Here is a 19,944-nt window from a genome sequence, read left to right as displayed (position 1 = left end):
GATAAAGGAACGTATTTGAACAGACAGCATGGGCATTGTTTCAATCACAGGTATTACTGTCTACTTGAAAAAAAGTTGAGATGAGTGTGTTCTTACATGGGATAATGGCATTTGTGGGTGCAGCCTGCATGTTTAAGTTTCATACATACAGTGGCATTATTGTCTATATGGGCAAAGCATAACGAAGTGATCATAATATGGTCCAGGAAAACATGAAGGTGGCCTTATGTGGGGATAGTGACCCATATTAGTGCAATCTGTATGAATGTGATTTCAATCATTGTCATTTCTGTATATATGGGATGCACACAAAGAGGCCATATGTGGGAATTCTGCCCACTTACATGGGGAAAGTGAGCATGAGTGTGTAAAGCACATGTGTGTGTTCTTACTTTTGGATTGGTGGCGCTATATGATGGTATGAAAAGTAGTGTTATAAAGCACCTGTCTGCCATTTTGTTGGACTTGCTTCACATCATTGGGCAAAACAAACATGAAGATGGACACATATTGTTGCAGGCAGCATGACTTTTTTTCTGAAAAAAACATTACTGGCTATATGGGCAATGTGAAAATGCATGTGTAATTACATTGGGTACTGCCACACATTGGTACAGCCATCCTGGATATGTTTGACTAAAAATCGGCAGTACTTGCTATAAGGGATACTATAAGTATAGAACCCAAGCCAGTTCTTATGCCCTTGTTGTCTTCTACTTATTAAATCAAGTTTCTTTGTAAGGGAGAAGTTAACATTCCTTTTTGCCCACTGAATATCCACCCTCATTTGCCTTTTCCTTTTGTTAACTGTCAGATCAAACTTCTCTTCCAGTTTATTATGATATGGAATTTGCATCCAATTTACTTTCAAAGAAACAACCAGTTTGGACCTACTTAAAGTAGTCGAAAATTCAGCTGGCGGACACAATTTCATCTTCTCTCCTATGGACCACTTATTCCAACATTATGCAATTATTTTATTAATTTTCCCCTGGTTAACATAGATTTGGCTTAGCCTATTTCCAGAGGGATTCACAACAGCATTAACACAAGTTGTCCCATACCCCAAAGGACGTCCCCCACTTCCTCAACGTACTACAGTCAAGATAGAATGGTCACTCAGGAATGGTTTCTCCACTCCAAACCTGGGAATATCTTCCCTTGTAAAATTTGTCACAAAGATATAATCGATTGTGGACGAAGATACTGGACCAGTCCAGGCTGACTGCATTGAAATGTCATTCATAAACCCACCATTAATTTGCAGAAAGCCCCATCTGGCCATACATTGTGCCCACATGAACCCTTTGGTCAACTTATTTGAGACCTTCCCTTGCATATCTGGTCGAGTTGTATCACAAGCTTCATCTAGTTGTTCAAAGGTTACAATTATCTCAGGACAGTAACATTCAGGTCACACCCCACAATTACTAGTAGGTTTTTGATTCTGACACATGCATTGCACAAATAGTTCTTCCAATTCCCCAAGTATTTCTTCAATCTTCTCCCTAACTGGATTAAAATACATTTTTATCAGCTAAAGCCTAGTCACAACTTTTCCTGCCACAATAGATGTACATGTTACCAACAAAACCTCAGATTCTGTTTCCACCTTATTCATTGCCCAGACTTGAAGATTTTTCATAGCAGTTAAAAACCACCCATAGGATCTTCCCCTATTACGTTGTTTTGCGTTCTTTGTGATAATAATGAAACCATGAATCACAGTATTTGAACAAAGCCAGACTCCCTGGAGCAACAAAATGGTGTTATGGTCTCTTGAAAACCAGCATAGGAGATTACAAGTAGCAGAATCAGAAATCCAGACGTTTCCTGGAAAGGTGGAGTGGGAGGCAGCCAACCATGACTAATCATATGCTCCCTTATACATAAGGACCTGCCTCTATCCTTTATCATCAACGTTACATTGAATTCTAGCAGCACCATATAACTCCCTTCCTCCCCCACCCTACTCATAAACCCCTTGTTCACCCTATACCTGGGTTTGAAAGATGTGTATTTCCATATGGGCAGCTTATACAACCCCAAAGATCAGAGGAGAATGAAAAGGGACCTCACATTTACCCAACACTTATCATCATACCAATCAACTATTTCAAGTCTGCAGATGAGATAGACGCTAACGTGGGAATAGGCCTAAACAAGGCCAGCATGCGTGATCTGTTCAACGGTACCCCTTGTTCTTCAGCAAATACAGATTCAACAGATGCTACAAATGGTATATCACAGTAACCTGCATGTGCAATCTTGTATTAAGATACCACTTCTGTTTTTCATCATCCCCTTCATCCCCTTTGTCACCCTTAGCTCCCACCACCCTCATCATATCATCTTGATCCTTCATCCCCATCTCTTTGGGTGTAAGCATTGGACACGTGGCAGGCTTCCCAGCTTAATTGCCTAACTGCACTTCATCACACTTTGCACGCTTCCCATTTATACAATCCCACCCCAGAATTCTGGCCAAGTAGAAAGGTAGTGTGGTTTTCAGAACTCAAGATGTATTTAAAAGAATCAAATATCTTCAACTAAGGTGGTCTCCCGTTTAACCCTGGAAATGACTACAATGCTAGATGTATCCAAATTCAATAGTCAACAAAAACAAACTGGCTTATAGGAATCTCACTATTGATAGTCATTCAAGCATTCACTGTCAATTATAAATATGTATCATATTCTAAAAGATACTAGGTACTTTAACATTTCTATTTTGCAAAGGCTTCAATCTAAATATCAGTTTCTTCAATGATAACATTCCAACTTAATTCAAGTGTGTTTAAAACATTTGTTTTCTCCAGTATCAAAACAAGTATGGCATCGGAGAAAGTTGCTTGTACAATTAACATTAACAATTAACATTTAGAGAACATTAAAAATCAACCAACTTCTCTGTCTAGATGTGTGATAGTGAATGCATCGGGGATATGCAGGTTCACTTGATGTAGACAATGAGCCTCATTACGAGTTTGGAGGTAGCCATGCCTGTAATACAGGCATGGCTACGTCCAAACTTGCGAAATAATCCGGCACCCACGAATGGCCAATTACCGGGTCATGGCAAGTTTGGCAGACCCGTTAATTTCCCATTTGCGGGTGCCAGTAATAAGGGTCTCCCCATTCGGCCCCATAGGGCTGAATGGGAATGGGGAAGGTGTTAGCACCGGTACCGCTAATAACGGTACCAGTGCTACCATCATGTTCTGCTTGCGGGTGCTGGTACGGCCATCAGGTCAGACCTGGTGGCTGCAAGGGCACCCACGAGCAGATCTCGTAGTATGGCGGTACGGTAGCAACGGTACCGGTTGCAATACCAGCACCATTGTTGCCTTACCGTCATACTTCTAATGAGGCCCAATGGTCATCTTAATTTGGCTCCTTAAGGCTTTAATTCGAAGTAATGTTCTCACGGATGTATGTACCCTGTTCTGAACCCACATGTATACCGTGTTCTCAAAATATGTGAGTCCAGCTTTCTCAGAATATGTGTCTGCATCGTTCCCTAAGCATGTGTGTACTTTTAGTCTATACCTTTGTGTGACTTTGAATACAGCTATGTATGCATCTTTACATGCACTTGTGTGTGTATGTGCACTCTGTTCAATCTATTTGCATGTGCCACTGCCAATCTATGTATAAATGCACAACAAAAGGGAGAGAATATGATGACATCGGCTGTACAGGCAAACGTTTGAAAAGCTGCAGCCTCACAAGATCTAGACATTTAATGTTCATCACATAAATGCCAGTGCACAAATACCTCAGAAAAGATATTCAAGCACGGAGTTATAATACACTTGCAAGTCATTATGATACACACATACTTCCAGTGCATGTATATCAGATGGTACATACTCTTTAGTCCTATACTACAGAGGACTTAACGCACACACTCACACTGAGGCAGTTTAAAATCTATGTAGATGGTATCTATTGTACAAATAATGAAATGTAAACTAACTTAAAAAAAGGTAAATTTAATAATGAAACCATTTGCTTCAAATAGATGTATATTTCATTTTTAAAACGTCATCGCTGGAAAGAGAGAGAGAGAGAGAGAGAGAGAGAGAGAGAGAGAGAGAGAGAGAGAGAGAGAGAGAGAGAGAGAGAGAGAGAGAGAGAAGTGTGTGGAGAAGCGCCTCTCGTCATCATGTAAAGTAATACCATGTGACACTTACATAATCATCACACACTCGTACAGCTTCAGCATTACTAGGTTTCTTAAACTATGGTTCTAGTTATTTAGCAAGCTAGTGTGTGGGAGCGAGGGGCCATCAGGACCCTCGCGTCCTCTACTTCTCAGAACAAAACTCGAACCAAGGCCTCCAGTAGTGGGTTTGCCCCTTGCCCTTATGCAATGTTAACTTTGGTTGTCTTTCGTGTAGATGGGACCACTGAGCAGGACACGGGGCATCCATTTTTGTACTCCCTTTCGTCTCCATCTTGGTGACTAGGCCTCACTGCGATAGTACAAAAGCGCTTCTCTTCCCTTTTCTCGCAGCAGCACGGCCAGGCGCGCAAGGCACACGGCCCCCACCCTCGCTCTCACTCTGACTGGAAAACTCTGCGGTCCAATTCTCACGCTGAAGCCGAAGATGCTTGCAACAAATAATAAATGTGACACATCACTCTTCCTCTGAGATCACTGTCCTGCATGTGAACCAGCATGAGCTAAGCATATATCTCGTTATCTCCACAAACGTGTCGTTGCCCCTCCCGCACACTTGCCAGTGAGGTTGAGGCTTTCCTGATCTGTCCTTTATATGGCCATTAGGTTTTGTGAAAAAGTGAGAAGAAGAGGAGAAGAGGTATCCTAGCCCAAATGGGGTAGAAGGCGGCGCCGCGTAGCATTGTCTCGTCCAGTGCAGATAAATAAGTGAAGATAAAGAGAAAATAGTAGGGGTCTCGTATATTGAGTAGACTCGGAGTAGTTATTTAGAATATTCTTTTTCCGTGTAAGCAAGAATTCTTTGGGAACAAGTAAGAGGGTGTAAGAGGTGGGGAGTGAATGAGAAGAGCAGGTAAAACGGGGAAAGGGAAAAGGTGATCAGTAATGGTAAAAAAGGAGAAATAAAAGCGCGCAGGTAGTACATGTGCATGTTATGTGTTATATGTTTTTGTTGCTTTTTGTCCATTTTGTGTTGCATATGCTGAAATATTGTAAGTGATTTGTTGGTAAAAAGTCATACATGCTAACATGAACTATCGAATTAGGGAATGCAATAGGTACAAAGGTAACATTGAATATTGGAACACAATAATTGCCAGTAATTGAGAAACACTTGACATTGCTGATCTGTTTAAGGGGACAAGTGGTTGAAGGGGGTGATTAGAAGGGAGGCTCAGGTGCAAGTGCACGTACAAGTGAAGGGAGAAACATCATCATGGGAGGAATAACACCACTAGCTCATATTTGCCAACACCTCCCACTTTATAGTGATAGAATACAAAAATACCACGATCAGTGGTTGACAGAGATAAAAGGGGACAGCGTGACACCAATTTGGCCAGAGGGCGGTCGTTCGACAAACGGGTGTTAGAGTTAGTGTCCACGCACTTTTTAGCGAGGTATAAGGGAAAACAGTTACAGAACAGAAGGGAAGTGCTAGATCTGTGGCAAATGTTTGAGGAAATAGCCCCCACAGAAGAGGTAAGTACAGGGAAGGCAATTGAAAAGGAGAAAATGCAGGAAGAGCTAAGCGGAACACTGAAGAGTGAGTGCACAACGACCACAGCTGAGAATGACACAACCAAAATATACCCCTTAATGAAAAGGCCAGCAGTAGGATATAGTGAGCCTCTGTACATACCGCCATGCCTCACCCCCACTCCCTCTAACGGAGCAATAGCTACCGCACCACCGCCATATGCCAAAGGAGGCCTGTATGGCCCAACGAGCGTGCCCCCTGTAAATTTAGCGTGATTAACTGGAGATCTAGACCGCCAGCTAACGCATGCATAGATGGAAATAACACGATTACGAGCACTATGTTGTTGCCGGTCACCAATGAGTTAATGTGTTCAGCCCCCGCCGTTGGAGAGGCGGAGTTTAAGATGGGGAGTTGGGGAACGAAGGGAGTTCTGGGTAAGGCGCGAGAAGCGCCAGTTACAGTTTGGTGAAAGGAAATAAAGATGTGTTGAGAAATCCCTCCGTGTGCGCGTCCTCCTTTTAGGCCTTGAAAGAGGCAACACTGGCGACGAAGGCTGTCCGTGCGCACAACGGAGTCCTCCTTTGGCAATCTGCCATATCCTCCCTCGGATGTCCGTCGAGTCTCCTCCTACTCCTCCTCCTCCATCGTCACGCCTGGGACGGCATGCCAGATAGCTGTGCGAGCACTGGGAAGTGCGCATTTGGTCCTGGCAGTCCGCTAGGTCCGCTCCAGCGATGCGTGCCGGTGATCCCACTCACGTCCTCTGGCTGCACCTCCAGCCCTTTTCTCCTAAGGGCCCATCCTTGTCACCGGACCCTCAAGTGAGTGCAAGTCCACGCTCACCGGCGTGCTAGGCCTACACCAGCGTACGCCATCGTCTGCGGCACGGTCGCCACTCCGGCCCAGAGACTTTGAGGCAGCATTTGGACTGATTGCACACCTGCGGGCTCCCACCGCCCAGCAACATGAGCAACCCTGTGTCCAATCCTAGATCCCCCAATTGGCCCGTGAGACGAAACCAATACAGCTGCGGTTACCCCCGCCATTGACCATGGCGCCCCAAGCCACCAAAGGGCCGAGATGGACTGACTGGATGGAAGACTTTCAGCACTACGTGTGGGGGTCGGGTGATGGCGACTCCCCCAATATCAGGGACATCTTCCTCAATCTGGTGGGGGGGGGATAAAGACAGTTGTGAAAACGATTCCCGCAGCCCAACAAACCACATTCACAAACCTGATTGGGGCGCTAGACAAAATCCTCATCATCGAAGATAACCGCGATCACGAGCGGTATCTATTTAACAAATGCACTCAATTGCCACAAGAGACAGTCATTGAATTCATTACCCGCTTGAGAGTGAAGGGAGCAAACTGTCAGTTCGACGCTTTTTCCCTGGAAGAAGCGATAAGGCTGAGGGTCATAGAAGGGTGCATGTCCCCCGCACTCAAGAAACAGCTACTGAAAAACCCTCACCATCCCAGAAGTCAGCGAGCTTGCTCGCATACATGAGAGGGTTGATGCCCAAGCATCATCCATGAGCAACACAGGCAACCCTAAACAAGACACCAATGAACTCGTCGCAGCCATACAGCCCCCTCGTCAAGGCGACAGAGAGTTGCAACCACACAGAGCACAAGCTACGCAGGTTCCACGCCAACACAGACAATGCTACCGCTGTGGGATGTCCTTCCCACACTCCGGGTCATGCCCAGCTCTATCCCAACGATGCACAAACTGAGGAAGAGAGGGACATTTTCACTCTGTATGTAGAGAAGGTATACCATTTCCTCCAATGCGCCCCCAAGTGCCTGCCAGGACGCCTCTCCGCTCGCCGTCCTCACAATACAATCAACCCAGATACTACCAGAAAGGGCTAGGACAGAAGCGATACGTCAGAGCCATTGACGAGTACCAAGCACAGACCCACCACAGTTAGACCAGGCGGACCAAACCAGATATTTCACGGATGAGTATGACTACCCACCAGCAGAATATAGGCCTGAAACACTCTACCACGACGAGCCAGAAGCAGCGTACAACATGCCATATGATCAATTCGACCAGGACGAATACGTCAATCTTATATACTTGACAATGAAGAGGCCAGGGAAGCCCCCAAAATCCCGATCAAAATGGGAAACTGCCAATTCAAATTCATGGTCGACTCAGGCGCTACTGTTAATATCATGGGCGAACAGGACTACGCTAAAATACCAAACCCGCCCAACCTTCGAACCATCACACTCGAGAATCTTTCAATGGGGAGCTGCCACCCCCTGCAGACAGTGGGGCGTTTCACACAACGGCTCCTCTTGAATGGTCGGCAAGTGGACACAACCATTCACATCATCCGCTCACTTGCCAGAAGCCGATGCTTAATCAGCTATCATACGGCATCCCGCCTCGGGCTGATTGAGATACACGTGAAGGCGGGAGACACTATCACCGCAACCTCGAAGAGACTGAATCCAAGAGACTCTGTCGGCACTATTGCATGCTACCAATCCCAGAACCTCATCACACAAGGCGACATCACTAGAACATTCCCCAACCTATGCACAGGGCTGGGCAAATTCAAGGCCCCTCCCATCAGACTCCACATCGACCCCTCGGTGAGACCGGTGCCACAACACCCCAGAAGAGTTGGGTTCCACATGCAGGTGGCTGTGTCGGAAGCCCTCCAACAACTGCTTTCCGATGGTATCATCGAACCGGCTACGGGGCCAATGCCATGGGTATCCCCTCTTGTGGTTGTGCCCAAGGAACGAGGCAAGATCCGGTTGTGTGTGGACATGAGGGTAGCAAATACCGCCATTCAACGGGAGAGGCATTGAAGACATGATTGTGCAACTAAACAATGCCCGGATGTTCTCCAAGCTTGACCTGATCCAAGGCTACCACCTGCTGGAGCTGCATCCGGACTCCAGGCCCATCACGACGTTCGCAATGCACGACGGACTCTTCAGATACCGGAGACTGAATTTTGGCATCTCGTCCACCGCAGAGATTTCCCAGGAAGCCATACGCCATACACCAGGTCATCAGGCCCATAAGAGGCACGCTGAACTACAGCGACAACATCCTCGATTTTGGGTCTTCAAAAGAGTCCCACGACAAGGCACTACACGCCACGTGTGCAGCGCTCCAGGAGGCGGGCCTCACACTCAACATCACCAAATGCCGATTCAGCAAGACAAAACTTAAATTCTTTGGACATATCTTCTCCAGTGAAGGGATGATGCCAGATCCCGACAAGGTCGACACAATCACCAACCTCGGTGAACCACAGCAGGTTGTGGATGTTCGCTCCTTCCTCGGCATGGCGGGATACTGTGCGAGGTACATACTCCATTACGCCTCTCTCACTGACCCATTGAGGAAACTACTGCAAAAAGACTCAACCTTTGAGTGGACCCCCGCATGCCGCCAGGCTTTTACCAGCATCAAACACGCCCTAACAGAAGCCCACCACCTTGCCTACTTCAATCCCTCATGGCACACAGAAGTGGTGGTTGACGCGAGCCCGGTTGGCCTTGGCGCCATTTTAGCCCAAACCAGCGGCGAAGACATCAACCCCAGACATGTGGTCGCTTATGCCAGCAGGGCTTTGTCAACTCCAGAACTGGCCTACTCCCAGGCGGAGAAGGAGAGTTTGGCAGCAGTCTGGGCATATGAGCATTTTCACAACTTCCTCATTGGGAAACGGTTCACGTTGATCACTGACCACCAGGCGTTGTTGTCGCTGTTCGGGAACCCGCACACCAAGATGCCCCCGAGGATTGAGCGGTGGGGCATCCGTCTATAGGAATACAACTATGACATTATACATCGTCCCGGGGGTGACCTCAACCCCGCTGACTATCTGTCGCGTCATCCAGTGGGATCTCCAGTGACACGGAAAGGCTATGTCGTCTATGTGCAGTACGTAGAATCCAACTCGCTACCTCCGGCCCTATCCCTTGAGATGGTTACCACCGCATCAGCTGCTGACCCGACGACAGCCCTCGCTATCAGCCTCACGTTGGCCAACAAGTGGAAAGACTATCACAGAGCAATGCTGGCACATCCGGGAGTGAGCAGGCAGGAGATCAAAAGACTGGCGAGGGTACACAAGGAACTGGCTGTCAAGGACAACAACATTCTTCTCAGAGGGTGCAGGATTGTCATCCCTGCCACACTAAGGGACGAGGTTGTCCGAACGGCCCATGAGGGGCACAGAGGGGCCAAAGACACCAAAAAACAGCTGAGGTGCCACGTCTGGTTCCCTTTCTTAGATGCAGCAGTAGAGGAATGGGTGAAGAACTGCCATGCCTGCCAGTGCACGGCCCCAGCCGAAAACCCACCACCACTACAGCACACGCAGATACTCGATCGCCCGTGGGAGCGAGTAGCCATGGACTTTTATGGGCACACAGAAGCGGGTGACTATCTACTGCTGCGAATAGATGAACATTCCAGATTCCCAATAGCCAAACTGGTTACCACCACAGCGTTTCCCCAGGTAGCAGCGGCAGTGGAGGAAGTATTCAGCGAGTGGGGAATCCCTAAAACAGTCAAGTCTGACAATGGACCACCGTTCTGTGGCCACGACTTTGGGGCACTGGCAAAGCATCTGGGCTTCACACACATGAAGATAACCCCCCGCCACCCGCAAGCGAACGAAATGGCGGAACGCTTCATGGCATCAATTAAAAAGACGATACAGAGGGCCAGAGTCGAAGCAGTCAATCCCCACCAGGCACTGTGTCGACTCCTACAAGACTATAGAAACAAACCCCATGAAGCCACGAACAAGACACCTGCCGAGTTAATGCTCCGCTACGAAGTGCGTACCCGCATACCACGCAACCCGGCAAGCAAGGAACCGCCGGATATGGACATACTCCAAAGGGATGCAGAAGCCAAAGACAGAGCAAGACAAGACACCGACACTCGCCGCCACGCAGTGACAAAAGATTTCCACATAGGAGATGAAGTTCTTGTCCAACAGCCAACGCCCAGAAAGACAGATCCGCGGTTTGCCCCAAGTCCCATGAGGGTAACTGCAGTGAAAGGTACAATGGTGACAGCCGAAAATCAAAACAAAGCTGTCACCAGGAACTGTCAGCAATTCAGGCACTATGTCAGACGAGAGGGAACGGAGCTACCTCAGAGACCATGTTCCCCAGATCCGCGAGAGCCGCGAGATGACCTATGGACCCCTCCGGTAGGAGATCCTGGAGGGACAAGCCATGAAGAAGGATCTCAGGGAACGTCAGGGCCAGTTACCCAAGATGAGAGACCAAGGCGAACCATCAAGAGACCTTTGAGGCTTGTCGAAGAATGTTAAGTTTATGTTTGGACATATTGTTCGGGGGTGGTGTTGCCGGTCACCAATGGGTTAATGTGTTTAGCCCCTGCCATTGAAGAGGCGGAGTTTATAATGGGGAGTTGGGGAAAGAAGGGAGTTCTGGGTAAGGCGCGAGAAGCGCCAGTTACTGTTTGGTGAAAGGAAATAAAGACATGTTGAGAAATCCCTCCGTGTGCGCGTCCTCCTTTTAGGCCTTGAAAGAGGCAACATATGTGACAGGGGCCAAATGCTACGGGGAAGAGGGGAAGTACCACCCTTGACTATGGCAGATCTCACACCCTCGCTAAGTGCAACAAGGGAGTTAGCCCCAACTACGCCAGAGCCAGCGCAGTCGGTATTGTCCCAGGAAACACCCACATCACAAGGGCGAGAAAAAGAATGGCGATCAGGAGAGTTCCTGTTCCATCTGAATGATAAACCAGTGAGAATTATATGCCCAGCCACCTCAGAAAGCCAGCACAGAGAAGGACAAGAGGAGGATGGTGAGCAAGAAGAGGAAGTAGAGGAGGTGTGGAGCGACCTAGACAAATACAAGGAAGGAGTGGCAGCTGTAGGATCCCTACTGCCACATCATTTCGATGACATGGATCCACGATCACCCCCACGATGGCAGGGTAGATTAAGGCAGCGAGTAGGGAACATGTTAGCGAGTAAGATAAAGAAAGGGACGGTAAGTAAGACAGGAAAGAAACATAAGTTGCAGATGCCACTGATACATAAGGGAGCAGGTAGGCCACACTACATTCCGTGGGCCCAAATGGACAAAAACAACCTGTTGGAGCTCCTCCCCCCACTCACGGGAGGGGAACGGAAATGGATACATGCATTTGAGTCAAATATGGCAGGAGTACCATTAGCGATAGGTGATGTAAAGAGTTTGCTAGTGTCCGCCGTGGGTGATCAGGCAGACGCTGTGTGGGAAAAAGCAGGGTTCCCAGGAGTGACAATGAGTTGTGACTACCATGATGGATCGCCATTCAACAATGTTCGAGCGCAAGTATGGGACGCATTGCGGCACACGTTTCCAGATATTCCAGATTTACATTTAGTGATGCAATGTACAATGGAGGAGAATGAGGATCCTACGCAATTCATACTGCGAGTGCAAGATTTGTGGAGAAGCGAAACTGGCGTGGAATCAATCCACTGCCCTATTCTACTTTATTATCAAAAAAGGACTCCCAAAGGAGGTACAGAAGGCCTTAGATAAAATAGCTGGGATAGAAGCCAAGGGTTGGCCAGAAATTCAGAGTATAATTGTACACCACTGTAGGAGGATCAAAGAGAGAGAAAAGGAGATAGCACAAAAAAGGTTGGCAGATGAAACAAAACTAGTGCAGAACAAATTGGTTAAGGTCGCTGCCGTAAACGCCAGCGTAACCGTTGATAGAGAAAATGAGGGGGATGAAAGTGCAGGAAACAGACCAGCAGCACTGTGGGCCGCAGGGGAACAAGGACCGTGGAACGGAGAGGAGCCACAGAGAGGACCACAGTGGCAAGAAAGACCATAGGACAAGGTGGGTACCGCGGCCAGAGAGGGGGGTTCGGAGGTAGGGGGAACAGAGGTTTTGATGGGCAAGGGATGAGAGGGGGACAGCAAGGGTCATGTTGGAATTGTGGAAGATGGGGGCACTATTCAAGAGATTGCAGAATGCGGCCGTCAGGGTACTTTCAAGGGCAACCACCCATGGACAATGAACAGGTATGGGGTTGCCCACACCCAGGTAGCCCCTAAGGACTACCAATGGGGAGTGGAAGACCACAGGACCAGTGTTATGATGAACCCCAAATGCAACAAAGACAGCCACCGCCACATCACAGTGCATCCCAGCCCATGGCATGACAAAACACTGTAGGGAACGCCAACAATAACAGTTTTACAACGGCTGCAAATGGTGCACCTGCACCATTCCGTGGTGTAACAGTAATTGTAGATAATCGGGGTCATTCCGAGTCGGGCGGTAAGGGTTAACGGTCACCGGTAACGAGACCGGTGCCGTTAAACCCTTACCGTCCTATTCCGAGTTCCCTTTGCGGGTTGGTACTCAACGCCTGCTTTTTGCAGGCGTTGAGTACCAACTGCAAAGGGACCTTGGAGGTAATTACGGTACCGCAATTTACGGTACCGTAATTTACGGTACCGTAATTACCTCCTTCCCCATTCCCATTGAGCCCTATGGGGGCAAAAATGGGAATGGGGAAGGGCCCATGGTGAATGGGGAATTACCACCCCGCCAACCTTGGAATGGGCCGGTAATTCCGCCATTCACCATGGCGGAGTTGGAAAAATACCGGCGTCAACCATGGCGCTAATAGCGCCATGGTTAACGCAGGGGTCGAAATGAGGCCCAATGTCTTTTCAGTGCAAGGAAAAGATAGGTACGCAGATTAGGACACCCCACAGGGAGCACTTGCATGTCCAGTCCTATCTACCACCCTACCTGCAGAAGAGGAACCACTAGTGGGGCCAGAGATAGGAAATAAGCAGTTTATCTTAATGGTAGACTCATGAGTGGAAAAATCATGTCTTATGGAAGGGCGGTTTCTGCTCTCAGGCAGGAATTTGGAAATGCAGGGGTTCTCTGGGGCTATTTTAAAAGTTCTTTACACGAAAGATTTTGATATAACGGTGGGGGGGAAAACAGTGCGCGCACCCTTACTGTACCACGGAGACGCACCAATCAACTTGCTGGGAAGAGATTTGCTAAGCAAATTGAACATGACCATTTCATTTACAGAGCGGGGGATAGTGTGTTCCACCCCAGGAGTGTGCCCAGTACGAGCAATGTTGATGATCAGTACAATAATGAATGAGGTTGTAGTGTGAGATATAGAGATGTTTATCTATGGCATCAAGGTGTTAGCCCGAGTAGTGCCTGAAATAATAAGAAAAGAGTGGAGGACACCATCAGACTTTATATTTCGCCCAATCACAAGTGTAGATGTCGTGCCAGGCACTATAATGTCCATAGACATTGAGGCAGTTCAGGTATCGAGTAAACGTATTGTGGTCATAGGCTTGGACACACATGGGTGCGAGTGGAGAACTGTGCTATGTATAGATCCCAACATAATGCTCAGAGACATAACTGATGAAGAATTATTCACTGATAACGAAGACGATGGAGAGATAATAATGGAAATAAGCATACCATGTGATATTATGATCCAGTACCGAGAGGTACACAACCCGCTTATGGCCAGTGTTAGTGCCCCACCAACAATATTTGAGGAAGACATGGCAAAGGTGGCACCAGACATTTGGACTATAGGTCCCCATGATGTAGGGTTACTGCATGAAGTGACACCCATAAAGATAAAACTCAAACCAGGTGCCATACCGCCGAGAGTGAAACAATACCCAATATCCAGAGAAGCAGAGGAAGGAATTAGGGGAACAATAAATGCACTCCTGAGCCAAGGTATCATAGTGCCATCAAACTCCCCGTGTAATAAGGCAATCTTCCCGATCAAAAAAGCAAAAGGAGGGGCGTGGAGGATGATCCAAGATCTCCGCCCACTCAATGACGTCATCCAAAAAGAATTCCCGTTAGTGCCTAACCTGACATCAATACTGTGCAGTATACCGAAAGAATCGACATGTTTCACTGTGGTTGACTTGAAGAATGCTTTCTTCTCTATACCACTCGATCCAGGATCACAGTACCTCACAGCATTTACACTGGGAAACAACAGATATGAGCATCGCAGACTCCCACAGGGGTACTGCGAAAGCCCCAGCATTTTTAACAGGGTACTACGTGAAGATATTGGGAACATAAATGTAGAGAGCACCATTATACAATACGTAGACGATCTACTCGTCTGCAGCAAAACAGAGGAAAAGTACAGGGAAGACTCCATAACACTACTAAACGTGTTATGGAGTCTTCCCTGTACAAACGGGTACAAGGTGGATAAAGGGAAATTACAATACTGCCTTGCCGAAGTTGTATACCTCGGACAGTCAATATCAAAAGACGGGAAACGAATACTCCCAGACAGAGCAGCTGCAATACGCAACATAATAATAACAAAAACAGTGAAGGACATGAAAAAATTTCTTGTCATATGTAACTATTGCCGATCATGGATCCTTGATTACGCAGCATGCACACATCCATTACTACAAGCACTAAAAGAAGCGCAGAAGAACAGAGCCCCAATAAAATGGACACATGACATGATGTCTCAGTACTTTAGACTAAAAGACCTCATTGCAGATGCCCCAGTTCTCACAAACCCAGATTATGAGAGGGAATTTTTCTTGTTCTCACACTGCAATGGAACACTGATGACAGCATTACTGACACAAAAAACATCATTAGGACACACATCATTGGCCTATTACAGTGGAACACTATACACGATGATGCAAGGTCACTTCGCGTGCGAACAGGCCCACACAGCTGTGGCCTTTGCCATCGAAAAGAGTGCCACAATTGTGATGGGATGTTCAGTAACATTATATGCCGAGCATTCATTATTTACAATTCTCGAGCGGTCAAAATCGACACTGACAACACAAAGAGCAACAGCATATGAAATAGTAATTTCAAGCCCCAATGTACATGTAGTTAGGTGTAAAACGGTAAACCCAGCAACGTTCCTAACAGAGCCATGCACAATGGAGGACATGCAGGAACACAACTGTGCTCCGTATGAGGGGGAGGGTGATGATATTCCCAAAGCAAGTGAAAATGCCCTGAAGGAAGGAGAAATATATTTCATCGATGGGTCAGCATCAATAAATCCAGAAACAGGGGAAAAACATGTAGGGATGGCAGTAGTACGAATGGAAGAAGATAGCTATGAAACAACTGTCCAAAAGCGCCTCCCGTCCCATTACTCTGCACACGCAGCGTAACTAACTGCATTAATTGAAGTATTATGCACAGCCAAAGGATGCACAGTGACGATATATTCAGATTCAGCATATGCAACTACCACTGTTCATTCAGGACTATCGCGCTGGTGTAGGAGGGGGTTCAGACGAGTGGATGGCTCGCCAGTACAGCACGCTGCACTATTGAATGAATTGATAGATGCATTACCCGAGCCATCGGTAGTGGCAGTAGTGAAATGACAGGCCCATACCAACAACACAGATGCAATCTCATTGGGAAACGCGGCAGCCGACACAGCAGCGAAGGAGGCCTTGTATTTCAATACAACACCAGCAACAGAATGCACTGTGGAGCCACTAGAAGAAGCCTATAGCAACACACCCACCCATAGCACAACTAATAGAACTACAGAAGAGAGCACCACCAGAAGAGCAAGAGTTGTGTGGCAAACGAGGGTGCAAGCAGTCGGCCACAGACCTGATTTGGAGACAGGAGACAACAGGAAAGGTAGTGTTGCCGGTAGAATTGCTAGTAGTAGCATTCCAGCAGCTGCACTTCCCAGCCCATGTAGCAAAACAACACATTGCAGCAGACATTCAGGAACATTGGTTTGTCCCTAACTTACAGGAGCATTTGTCAAGGTTCGTCATAGAGTGTACGACATGCCAAACATACAATTCAGGGATGACACTGAGGACATTACGAGGCACCTTGCCACGACCAGCAGGGCCACTTAGAGAACTCCATATTGACTACGCCGACATGGGGGAGAGATGTAATGGAGCAAGATATCTAAATGTGGTGGTGTGTCCCTTCTCAAGGTGGGTGGAGGCGGGTCCATGTCCCCACCTAAACACAAAGTGTGCGGCAAAAGTTCTAGTATGAGAAGTGTTTTCCCAGTGGGGAATATGTAATGTGATACGTCAGACAACGGCACACACTTTGTGAATGACCTCTTCAAGGAAGTGACGACACTCTTGGGGGTAAAGCACAAACTGTTCCAGCTCAGGACGCAACCATGCAAGGACCACCATCTGAGCCCCCATGAGATTGTGACTGGGTGGTGAATACACACACCACTATGCCCGAGGGGAGCATCAGACGCACACAGGGCTGCCACAGTGCTGGGGGAAGAATTTAGGGAATATTTAACTCAGCTGACGCACGCAGTTTGCAGCATAGTGCACCAAATAGCACCACCATTCACTGAGAATGTGGCAACTGATACTACCACACCAGCTGCAGACAGCCCCAGTGGGCTGCTGATGCCAGGGTCACAGGTGTATGTCCGAAGCTTTGTGGGGAGATGGAATTCACCTAGGTTTCATGGCCCCTACAAGGTCATACATAGTACACCCACTGCAGTCAAAGTCAAGGGACTGAAATATTGTGTGCACCTGTCAGATGTGAGGAGGGAACGCAATAGTACACACCCTCAGATCGAACAGGAATGTGCAACTGGTACTAGAAACAGTGTTGAGAAACAATGACAATGTGATTTAATGAAGAAGGAACATGAAAGGATGGTATGCCCTCTGGTTTGCTTTGCCATATGTTCGTATCAATTTCCTTTCACTGTCCTTTATCTCTCTCTCTCTCTCTTTCTCTCTATCTCTCTCTCTCTCTCTCTCTCTCTCTCTCTCTCTCTCTCTAGAAATGCCTAGAACAGAGGACGTAATTGAAACACAGGGCTAAGAAATGCACATAAAAATTAAGTAGCAAAATGGAAATAATGAGTAAATATGAAAATATAAATAAATGTGACTTAACAACTTTGTATCGCCCCTCCAGTGCCAATGGCCCAACAAAGTACAATTGCGGTGAATGCAATTATGTTAGATAGTGATAGGGATGCCATTAGGGCAAAAAGGTTTAGCGATGTTGAATGTGTTTTGAAATGTGCAGCATTTTTGTTTTCAGTGATGCTGTTTTTCATGGCCTGGTACTATGCTCTCTTATCTTAATGATTTGCACAAAGGGGGGAGCGGGGCTAATATGATACGAGAAGGTTCCACCCTAATATGGACTGGAGTAAAGACAATATGGGCAGAAACTTATAACATTGGTATTAATGGTACAAATGGAACGCAACCTTCAGAACACGCCATTGCAGGTCCAACAATTGTCTGATTGTTACATCCTGGCATAAATATGAGTAATGATTATGAATCAAATGAATATGATGGCGACTATTATTGGCCGAAAGACTTAGCTAATACAAGTGCATATACACAGGTAGCCATAGAACCTACCTCATATTACGCTGCTACCACTAGTGAATATACACATGCCATGTTCAACAGCAATGACACGGCCTGGGCTGGAATGTTTCTGATACATTACCAAAGAGCGAGAAGCCACAAGGAAGGAAGGAGAAGGAAAAGGGGGGCGGGAGGGAAAAGATACAACATTTATCATGACCTGTGGTTAGATGAAATAGAAGACCCCTGCCACTCCGACCAATCTAACAAATGGTACTCGGACATGAGTGCTACGGCAAAGTAAACAACAAATGAAAGCTGCTATGTCTGTTCACTCATTCCTCATGCATCAGGGACACCAAAAATGTTGATACCCCAGGAAGTGCCCTTGTTGGAGGCTCAGTGTTTAATTCATTTAGATCTGTGTAGGATAAAAAGCACCTTCCAGGCACACACCGTCAGCCTAGAAAGAATGGAGAGCGAGAGAACCTGCATGAGTCGGCTTCAAGGAGTGATATGCCTCAAAGAGCCATTTCTTGTCCTAAAGGGGACGAGGTATGCAGAGAACAAATGGCACGATGAAACTATTGAGTGCAGAGCAGAAGCACTCCGGGGGCTGGCCGAAGATGCATTCCAATGGATACAAGGAGTATGCACGCCTACCTGGTCACAGCATGTTGCTAAGCTAACATGAATTACAGCGCTGGAAAAGCCCATAAAAATGCAAAAAGAAATACCGCACAAACTATGCTTCCGTGAAGAAGGAAAAGTGAACATGGGGGAAGCAAGAAAATGTAACAAGACAGTAATAATACCAGACATGAAAAAAGGCACCACAGCCCTCATGGACATGTACTGGGTTTGTGGCAAACAAGCATACCTGCATCTACCTGCATCCTGGAAGGGTACTTGCGCCTTAGCCACTCTTCATACAGCACTGATGGTAATACCAGAAAGCCATATTGAAGGGGCAGCAGGGGATTTGGCTGACAGATCGGCAGCAGGAGATTCGGCTGGCAAATCGGCAGTAGGGCAATCGGCTGGTCCATCGGCAGTGCCCCAACCTGAAAACACAGAACTTCCAGCTTATGAACTATTGTCAGAATACGAGCTGACAACAAAGTTGTCATGAAGCAAAAGATCATCCAACTACATTTCGTCCGAATCATCAAAACTCCTTGCTGAGATCCCACAAAAATACAAGCTGTTCTCATCTGCAGAGACATTTTTTGCATCACTCCTAATACCAGGGCTCCAAGCATGAGCAAACACCAAATGGTTGCAAATGGTACACTGGGAGCTCATCCAACTGGCCAACGACACTGAAGAAGGTTTCAATGTTATAAAAATAGAGCTCCACGCCCTATGCCTGAGGACAATGCAAAACATATATGTTCTAGATCTCCTCACGGCGATGGACGGTGGTGTTTGCCGAAAAATAGGGGGGGCCTGTTGCACATTCGTGCCGTCCGAAGATGCAGATAACGGAACACTCTCACATGTGATAACAGCAGTCCACAATCTAGGAGAGAAGATGAGAACAGAGGGCGGAGCGGGAGAAAGTACATGGTTTGACAACTTGTTCAGCTGGATACCATCATGGGTGAATGTGATGATGAAAATACTAGTTCCTATCATTGTGTTACTATTCTTCTGTGTGCGCCAACTGGGACTCCGGTGTGCAAAAAGTATGCCTACCTCCACTATGATGATGGTGACAATGGTCCGACTGACAACGGCAGCAACTATGATAGATGCCCAAATACAAACAGGGGGATATAACCCTCCAAAGTACAGGATGGCTGCCATCTGCAGGCAATATGGGGACAGGGATGATAATTTATACCAGACCACGATCAAGGAACCAACAGAAT

Source organism: Ambystoma mexicanum, chromosome 5q (genome assembly GCF_040938575.1).
Source record: "Ambystoma mexicanum isolate Mex_15411 chromosome 5q, UKY_AmexF1_1, whole genome shotgun sequence".
NCBI classification, from domain to species: domain Eukaryota; kingdom Metazoa; phylum Chordata; class Amphibia; order Caudata; family Ambystomatidae; genus Ambystoma; species Ambystoma mexicanum.
This window is presented reverse-complemented; position numbering follows the sequence as displayed.